Genomic DNA, 8,139 nt, shown 5'->3' with positions numbered 1-8,139 from the left:
AGCCAGCAGGAATGGAGCGGGGGCCACAATGTGCGTACGCCACACCATGCACACATTTTGAAGCACGACGATGCATATTTGGCACATGCGGAATTATATACATGTGATATTTCCAGCTAATAAAATATCCGGTCGACGGATTCATACGGAGAATGACTCGGCTAAACTATAGAAAAAGGCGCGCTTTGTGTTCATCTAGTCGCTATATGGGCCATTCAGAGATGTGTCAAAAAATTTACATCTGATAAAACACTTTTGATTTCGTTTTATTCGCTTTTGTGATGAAAAAACAAAAACAAAAGAATAACTTTATACCGAAAACGAAATTTGTTTACCGAATCTAGCAGCTTTATCGTTCAATTGATGAATTTTAGTTTATGATTCACGCCGCATTCTGGCTCACAAAATTCACGCATTTCATCGATTATACACTGAATTCGCACACTTTTTGCTATTGATTTCTTTTTCTAAATACTTCGCATGATAGAAGAATCCACCCAGTATTTTAAAAATTGTTCTGTATTCGCATCCCAATCGATTTGTGCCTGTATTTAAATCGATTGGTTTCGCTATAAAATATGCGCAAAAGTCTGCATTTTTAAGGATTGGAATGCAAAAAAAAAGTCGAAAAAAAGTTACCGCTACCGCAGAGACACATTCATAATGTGCAAATTTTATGAACGATTTCATCGTCGATGTTTTTGCTGTCGTTTTTTCTCTCGTTCTGTTTCGACTGCAATTGCGTTACACGCACAATAGACAGTTATTGTTTGCTATTTTTTGTTCGTTTCTGCGTTAAACGTTCTGTTCAGTTGGGTTCGGTTTCAATTTATGGATTCCACATAGTTTCCAGCGCGCGATGTTATGAAATCTGCTGCGTTTAGAATGCAATGACACCGAAACAAAACGTTTATTTTTTTTTTAAATAATCCAACTCATGAATATTCTGGCAGAGCCCATTGATAGATATGACGTCGAATGAAACGAGAAAGAAAGAAAGAGAGAGAGATAGAGAGAGAGAGAGAGACAAAAAAACACACACTTCCTACCTACCTTTGGCATAGAATCCGGTAAACGGTCGTTTGCCTTTGATTCATTCAATCGTTCATTCATAAAACAAAATCGATGTGTCATAGAATATCGTCTAATATAATCGAAGCAAAGCAAATGACACATGTTCTTGCCATTCATTCATGCATTCGATCAATTCCATTTCCTAATAAGAAACACACACAAAAAATGACGGTCTCAGACTCTCTTCTACTCTCTCTCTCTCTCTCTCTCTCTCTCTTTCTCTCTTTCTCTCTCTCTCTCTCTCTCTCTCTCTCTGCCTATATCTATCCGAGCGCGAGAGAAAAAACACACAAAAACGAAAATTAAATGAGGTCATTATAAAAAGGGATTGTGTTGTTGTGTTTGTGTGTGTACGTATAATTTTCGCCTCTACAAATTGTTACATTGTTAAATACAGCCGTTTAACACTTTAACACAACTGCCAAATTTTCGATTTGCCATGCGTAACGATTCAAAAAGCGAAAGTTTTACCATTTACTACAATATAGCCGTACATATTGTTATTTTGCTTCTGAATGCATGTTTGCCGAGCGCTTGGAATAAATAATAATAATAATAATAATAATAACGAAGTGCGGTATTGTTACAAATCGCCAATATAGTTATATATTAAATACAATGGAATTCAGAGTGATTTTGCGGAATGCGATTAAATGCAATCCAAAAATGACATGAAATGCACAATGAAGAAGAATGGTGAAAACAATTGGGTGAAAAACAAAAATAGAAAGAATGCGTTCTTTATTCGATATTGTTTTAATGTGAGAATTTTTCAACTTCTTCTTTCATTAACTTAGACTATGGACTTCGTTGTTGTTGTTTTTTTCTAACGAGAATCTTGTTACGAGATTATCTCGATATAGAAGCAAGTGTGGGCTTTCTTTTCGGGCCATTTTGCATTGAAGAAGCAGATCTCGGTGATGTGACCAGTGGCATTATGCCACATACCAATCCCCATGTGTCAATTAAAACCGCGCTAAACACTCGGCCCTATTACAATTATGCATGCATTTTTTTCTATTAACGAAACACACACACACACACAAAACATCATGAAAGACGATCATTCTTTCGATAGCTTGCTTTTTTGGAGTTCAGCTCTCTTCTTGCTTTGTGAGCGTATCGGCTGTATTGTTGCTGTGTTTTTTTTCTCTCTCTTTATTGTCGTTATTTTTGTTTTACGCGTTGAATGCTGTTTCTCGGCTTCTTTTCGATGCGTGCGTTCGCTATTTCACAATAACTTCTGCTTTCGTTTTTTATAACATCTTATACTGTGTTTTTTGGTTATCATTTATTTACGTATATTTTGTTCACAGCGCTTTTTTTCTCTCTTTCTCTCTGTTGCTTAGGAGTTTTCTTCTTCTTTCTTTCTCTCGTTGTGTCTATTTTTCGGTTTTATTGTCATAATGCGAAAGAAAAATATGAAGAGAAGCCTGTCTTTTAAGCAGAATTACGTTTTCCTTCTTCTATTCTGTTGGAGATCTACAGATCGACTATTCGATCGATGGTATTCCGTTTATTATCGTTGATTTTTCCACATTCAATTCAATTTCAATTGATTTCACTAGAATTTCGTGTTCATATGATGCATTTATGATGTTTAATTGATGTGTTGTTTTGGCCAAAAAGTCAAAAACTATTGATCAACTCTTCATTTTCTTACTGGAAAGAAAAAAAAGTATCAAAATTGTTCCTTCGAAAAATGTGTTCCTCCAAAAATCCTTCCCAAAAACATCTTTGCAAACATACTTTTAAATCGAAAAATAACCGCATCGCTCTTCATTTTCGAAATTCGGATGCTGTGGATAGAATCGATCTCGGGTAGGCAATGCCCATTTTATCACATGTATATCAGCAAAGCCAAGTTTATTCATTTTTCATTTGTCTATTCGGAGTTGAAAATTCAGTTGTGTGCGGTTGGCACTGAATGAATCTTCATTTCTCCACGCGCGCGCGCGCGATTTGTTGGGCGCACGGATGCGTGAGCGCGTGCATACTTTGTCGATCGAGAGTTGGAATTAGGTCAAATCGACTCTGTTTTCAAACCGACGAAATGTTCGTGTATGTGTGTGTTAGTGTGTTTTTTTTCGGGCCATTTCCATGTATTGGTTGAGTGCGTTCACATGCAACATGCACACACTCAAGTAAGTTATTCTTCCGCGAGCGTTACTCATCATCATTTGATGATTACAAGCTAAAGCATAGAGCAGAACGCATATTTTACATCGGTTTGTCTTTTACATTGAATAAAGAAGAAAACTCCCGGAAAAAAAACTCTCTCACACACACACACACACGGACGGACGGGCGAACGTAGTGCGTTTGTATTGTAGGCCACATGATGATAAACCTATTTGTGGAAAGATTCGGGTTTGGTCACATGAGTTACACTCGATTTACGAGTAGCCCGAACCTTTCCTGCACATTTTCAATGCGTTGCCGTCGAACGAGAACGAACAAACGAACAACAACAAAACGCGTGCACACACACAAATTGAATTTGTGCGTGCGTGGTTTTGTTGACGAAAAATCTTGGTTTTTTGGGATAGAAAAAGGGCCGATTGAGAGAGGCACACTGGCGGCACGGCACTACTCAACTGGATCATTTATTTTTGGAACGACAAACACGATTTTATGCACACAACATAAAGATGTGCGGAGCTTTTTCGACGAAACTCACTTTCGCCGGATTTGGGGACTTTGAATGAACAAAAAAAACGTTAGCACCAAGACTTGCCAGAATGGTAGGGAAATGCCAATAAAATTCAGTCATATGCAAGCAGAATAGCAAACTCTCGATGGAAAAAGAGAAAAATCGTACATTTAGAGCAAGAAAGTCGTGATTTTATAGGGAAGCACAAAAAAAAACGTTCACTTCATTTGCATTTGCAATCCGACCGCAAACGGAAATGTTTTCATTACCTTTGAAGTGCTAGTTCAAATCAGCGCTAAACAGATTCGAAAAATTTCAGAGAACTTGACCAAATTAGGCAAAATTCAATTTACTTACAAACACAAAAATTTGAATCAAGTTCAATTCAGTTGCAAGTCGCAGTTTGAAACCACAACAATTTCGGTCAATCGAATAAAATTCGGTCAAATCAACTTAAATCCGATCGAACTGTAAATAAAATGCGATCGAATGCGACAACAATGCTCGATACGATTGATTATCGATGACGATGCGTCAATATGATGAGACAAAATGAGCAATTCGATTTGATAGCATGTGATTGAGCATGAATTGGGTGTCCCTCTCACTCGCTCGTTGATTCCTGAACTCTTTTTTCGGCGAAATGCGTGTATGTAGCATTTACGGGCGCTCTCAAGTTGTAAGTGGCATCGCAATGCGAGCGATTCAATGCATATATATATGTGTTGTGTTCAATGGATTCAAATCAATTAGTTTGAATTATCTGCTCGTTAAATTACATGCTTCTGGTGTTTGTGCGCATTCTATCTTTCTTTCTCTCCCGCTCTCCCTCTCCTTCTCTCTATCCAACATGCTTTTGCATGGTTGTTTGCTGCCGAAAAAGTCAAATGCCCGAAATTATCTGTAAGTTGTTTTTGATGAAAAATAGTTTCAAGTTGCACAAACACACATATATTCTCTTTGTGGCTCCTCGCTATTACGATTGGGCGAGCGAATAAATGAACGAACAAGCATAAAATTTACTATGTGCGGCGGCGGCGGCGGCGTTCGTATGTTTTAGTTGTTTAGTTTCTGAACGAACGAATAAAAAAAAAACAGGTCTTCATTGCCTCTCTCACGCGCATTGACTTTATCAACTGACTGTATTTTGAGGCAGTGTGTGAGTGTGGGACGTATGCGCTTTACATTTGATGTAACAAACGCTCTCGGTTCTCGCGCGCGCTTGCTAATCGGAACATTTGTGCTGTGTGTGATAGCAATGAGCACGATCGGAAAGAGCGCGGGCGCTTACACTCTCATTCGCTCAATGTGCATATACTACCAAAAATAACATAAACTCTGCGAGAAATACACACTGCCCTAAATTTTTCGAAGCCGAAATGTGTTTATCATGCACTTCTTTCAAAGGTTTCCCGATTTAACTCTCTCACTATGTTTCCAATTCACTTGGTGTGCGTTTTTTTTTCGTTTCGTCGAAACGCTCTTGTACTTAAGCTACTAGGGCTTGAACTCTTTTATGTTGTGCGCAAACGCATCAACCGATTATGCATGTTTTTTTTTCTTTTCGGTTTTTCAGGAACATTTTTTTAGTTGGGCATTTATTTTCATTAGTCTTATGATTTTGCTTCGAGTTTGGATCTTAAAACGGTCTCTTCCCAAAATCGCCCATTCTCTCTTTAATGCATTCACCAATTGTCTCTCGTATGCATTCACAAAAAAAGAGAGAGAATAAATCGATAATTTACAAGTCAAACATATTTACATTGTTCGAAATGAGAAACGATGCATGAAGTGTCATTCATTTTAAGAAGCTTCGAAGAACTTTCACTTTTCTCAATAAAAAACGCGAGGGAAATTGATTTGGGCCGGCGTTAATCCAAGATTATTGACCATTTCCATTGCCTTGAAATTTTCAAGTTGAAATCGGATATTATGCTAATGAAATGCGGTGAAGCAAAATTGATTGAAGAAACCGAGACCCAATATGGTGTTCAATTCATTTTCAGAGGAATAGTTTAGATCCTAGATATATCGACAGTCAAGTAGGAGAATTCAGTTTTAGAATACATTTCACTGTTGACTTGATTCAATTGTTAGTTCAATTATCGGACTTCGATAATACTTTCATATTTGATCTTCGTTTCATTCTTCAATATTTTTATCTGGTTATCACCAAAAACTGCCATGAAACAACTGAAACGGAAACAAAAATTTAAAACATTTGAAATTTGATAATTACTCTGGCTATGGATGGTTCATTACCGTTTGCACTTCCCCGAAACTCATGATAACTTTGATTAACTTTAACGTGTAGCCAATGAGAAAAACGTTTTATTTCAAGCATATAAGATGTGTCAGGGAAGAATGTGCTCGAATTTTGCGTTAACGACTGTAGCTCCTTGTAGACTAAAACAATTTTTTATATTTTCAGGATTTGTCACATTTTCACATGTTGATCATATCTCCTAATGCGGCGATTTGATTAAGTCTAATCTTATTTTGACTTCCGATCATTTAAAGACGTAAAAGAAGTACATTCTGCTTATTTCTATTTCTATTTTATTTACCATTTGTATTTTATCGTTTTTTCTTTCTTCTAAATGTGCGCAAATACCATATCACAGTCAAAAATCCGTGGATAGTTTCATGCATTTGACTTGATAGAACTTAACATAGTAATATTGTTGATAACGTGAAAGACGTGGTGCGTCTAGAATTAAGAACTAACGAATCCAAAATTAAACCAGAAGTAAATTTGGCCGTATCAAAACAACGAGAGAGAGAGAGAGAGAAAGAGAAAAAAAAACACAATACGACCAAACGTCATACAAAAGGGAATTTGAACGAAGTGTGGCGCTCATAGAATCGACCCAAAAATGTCATCTGTGTGAATGCAAAGGCATGATCGCGCGAATAAACTTCGATTCAATCGCGACAAATGAAATTAGGTCAAGATATTGAATGCCGCGCGCTTTTTTCTCTCGCTCACATTCGGTGTTGTTGTTTCTCTTCTTTTTTTCGGTAGTTGTTATAGTTTTGAGATTGCTCGTCTATTTTCGTTGAATTCATTGTTTTTTATTGTTTTTTTTTCTCTCGACGTCTTTTGCTATGTTTTCGATGTGTTGAGATTAGGGTGACGAATCGAATTGAAATCGAGAAAATGTAATAGAGCAAAATTAAACTGTAGAAATTATTATTATTGGAGATAAGCTTAAAATGCATATAATAAAATATTCATTGGATCGGCCGTGTGTAAAAATGCAATAAAACCTCAGCTGTAGCCTACCGCCTGTAGGTATGAAGCTAAAAGCTGATCGATGCTTTTGATTTGCTTCTCAATTCCGACTATTCGAACAACAACCTTGAGAACTCTCTAAGCATCCGAATACCTCTCACTGCACTTTCTTTTCAGTGTCGTTCTCTATCTCTTTTTTCTTATTCCGGGTTCATTGTGTTTAGAAATTGAGATGAGACAAAAGCGATATGTCATCGGTTGACAAGCGCAAGTTTCACTTTTTATTGAGGAATATCGTGTTTTTCAAACAATTTACACATTGAGACCAGCTCGCCGCATAAGCTATGATGCGCGCACGAAAAAGACCGCATAAAAAAATGCAAGCGCGCACAAGATATCATTCATTGTGGCCGAATATATATATTCGAAAGCGAGAGAAAAATATGGAACTGAAAATGAGCATTTAAACCACCGATTGTGACATGCTAATGCGCTTCGTAAAGAACGCACGATTAATCAACAATCTTACGAAGAGAGTGACATAGCAGAGGATGAAGAAGATGAAGGCTAACAACATGAAGAAAAGTGGCAGAGAGCAGAGAATCGAGTTCATTTGCATCTCACATTGATTCTGAAGAATCGAATTGGGCGAGGTGCTCGATGAAAGAGAAATCGACTATGATAAAGCCCTTTCAAATAACGAACCAACCGAAACGTATAAGAAAACTTGACATGTGTTTTATTTATAATGCCATAGAATATTTATAGCCCATTACCTACCTATTCATTGCGAGATTCTACCTTCCATATGTCAAGTATGCGGTAGTGCGCCCATGCACATACACTCAAACGCATCAATCAGTCTCGTTGATCGTTGGCCATTCGATGGTTTTCACATAGATCGGGTTTTTTCGTTTTTCCACTTTTTCTTTTCTTCGATTATTTTTTTTTTTGGGGTTTCAGCACTACACATTTTCGATTATCGAAACTTTTACTTTCCAGATATATACACACACATGGCGAGAGAGGCGCATTTTCTGCAGCTCTAATAATTAAAGCAGCTCTCAATCCCCGAATACCGAGTAATATAATAGTCATCAACGAGAAAGAGAAAGAACGAATGAACGATCGAGAGAGAGAGAGAGAGAGAGAGAGAGAGAGAGAGAGAGAGAGAGAG

Source organism: Sitodiplosis mosellana, unplaced genomic scaffold (assembly GCF_009176505.1).
Source record: "Sitodiplosis mosellana isolate CC-2019 unplaced genomic scaffold, AAFC_SMos_1.0 Smas_scaffold_6166, whole genome shotgun sequence".
Taxonomy (NCBI): Eukaryota; Metazoa; Arthropoda; class Insecta; order Diptera; family Cecidomyiidae; genus Sitodiplosis; species Sitodiplosis mosellana.
This window is presented reverse-complemented; position numbering follows the sequence as displayed.